Below are 2332 nucleotides of genomic sequence, written 5' to 3'. Positions count from 1 at the left end.
ACTATCAAGGTATATCTAACCAGAGAGTAAGAAACTGAGAAAACAAGAAGAAAATATTAGGTTTCAGAAAAGTCAGGACATATTATTCTGTTTTTCTATGCAAAAAAAATGTGTCATGACTTTTCCAACAACCCAATATTTGGAGAATTAAAGGCTATGAACTTTCCAAACTTAAAGCTCAGAACCCATGCAGGATAAATACACAGAAAATCATGTCTAATCATGTCATAACTGCTGAAAACCCCAAACGAAAATAAATTGTTTAAAGCAGACAGAGAAGGACCAGCAGTTAGCGTAATGGCTATGTCGCTGGACTCCCATGTAGTCTACTGTGGTTCGGGTCCCGGACCCGATGGCTTAAAACTCACGCCGGGTGCGTGTGCGTGCGTGCGTGCCCAAGATCCCAGGAGGAGAATGGAGGAGAAGGGATTGCAGCGTGGCCATCCCCCCTGGGGGGTGATTTCTTGCTTTCTGTCTGTCTGTTTGGCGAGCGCACGTGCCTTATAGCAAAAAATCCTCTCCAAAAAAAAAATATAAATAAAATAAAGCAGACAGAGAAAAATGGTAAGTGCGAGTATTACCAGAGTGGGGAGAGGGATAGCTATTAAAATGTTGTATTAAGTATTAGATTCTCAAATAAATTTTAAGTAAATTTCAGATGAATTCTTTGAAGACAGAATCTGTTTTTTCTTATCGTTTACCTAACTAGCACCCAGTAAACATTTAATAAAATAAATGCAACATTGATAGATTAATTGGTCACCTGTTCTGAGGTAATTGTGGCCCACATTTCTCTATAGCTTTTAATTAACTATTATTAAACTAAAATGGAGTGGAAAAGGTTGACTGTGGAGTTTAAAGTTTGGTTCTGCTTTTGTTGTGTGAGCTTGGAAGTCATTGGACTACCCTAAATTGTAGTTTCCAACCATGGATGATATGATAACTAATGTAGATTACAGTATGAACCAATCAGATAATGAAAAGATTTCCACATGCTGCATTTAAAAAGGTAAGGGATTATCATTTCAATGCATTCTGATTTAAAATTACACTGGGGCCCAGCCTCCAAGGCATAGGCTGTAGTGAACCAAACTGGAGGTGCTGGAAGCCTCCGTATGTACTGGCCTGTAGACCTGACAGCAGGCAGGAATCCCCAGCTGGATAGCTGTGGGAAGGGGATCCAACTGCAATGGGACCCTGCTTGAGGTGCCTGTCTCTCTTACAATGCTCGTGCGCCTTCTCTCTCACAAACAAACTTTTAAAAAGTCCTAATGGTTATGAAATTAGGCTTGAGAGATGGTTTGGTCCGGAAAACTTTAAGATAGTATTTTCAGTGGGCCAGCAGGTGGCCTGGTGGTTAAGGGCATTGGAATCCCATATGGCCCACCACAGTGCAAGTCCGTGGACTTGGTGGCTTGCTTTCTCACTTTCTTTCTCTCTCTGTTGGTCTCTGGTCAAATTTAAAAATACATAAAATTAAATAAAAAGAATTCTTAGAAAAATATACTATTTTTAAATCCCATTTACTTACAAGTATCTTTCTACATGCAAACCTCGCCGTGTAACACTGCCTTATTCCCTTCCCCTAGACTTACAAAATAGTCAACACTTTTCAGCAAGGCCTATCTTCACTCCGAGTATCACTGATCATCTCATCGTCTTTGCCATGGCACCGATTAAGCTGCTGCGTATTTATCCGTCTACACAGGTCTTCCTCACCAGGCTGAGATTCAGACAGGGCTCTAAAGGTGAGTCCTCGAAGGACTCGCACAGGAGCGGGAGGTGCAGTGACCACTGCATTACGGAGTCCGTCTTGTTTCCCTCCTAACCATTCCTGTACTGTACGAAAGTCCAGGCTGGGGCAGTTAGACACCCTAACTTTTCGGCTTTTATTGTCAAACTTGTCAAGAGCCACAAAGAGAGCTGCTTCACCCCCTCGCAGGTTCCTGGAGCTTCTATCCGTGGACCCCACTTGGGGGTCTTTTGAGGCGCCTGGCACAGCTGAAAAACCCCGTCCCTTGACATCAGAGTCCCAGACGCGGCAGGAGCCCCGGGCCTGGGAAACCAGGCAGAGCAGTCGCGCGGACTCCAGACCAGGCCTCCCTCTGGAAGGCAGGCCTCGGGCGCTCTCCCAAGGGCCCAGGGCCTTCTAGATGCTTCCGGCGCCGCCCTCAGGGTTCTCGAAGGAGGGTGAGGGAGTGGAGCGGGGAAGGGATGGTGGCAGGAAGGAGGCGGGCTCTGGCCGGGAGGAACCCACTCTGGGACCCACTGGAACCCGCAGGCAGCACTCCCCGGCCACCCCCCCCCGCCTCCAAACCAGTCCCACCTCGCC

This window comes from Tupaia chinensis, unplaced genomic scaffold, assembly GCF_000334495.1.
Source record: "Tupaia chinensis unplaced genomic scaffold, TupChi_1.0 Scaffold145592_1, whole genome shotgun sequence".
NCBI classification, from domain to species: Eukaryota; Metazoa; Chordata; class Mammalia; order Scandentia; family Tupaiidae; genus Tupaia; species Tupaia belangeri.
The sequence above is the reverse complement of the archived record's forward strand: the minus strand, read 5'-3'. Positions refer to the sequence as shown.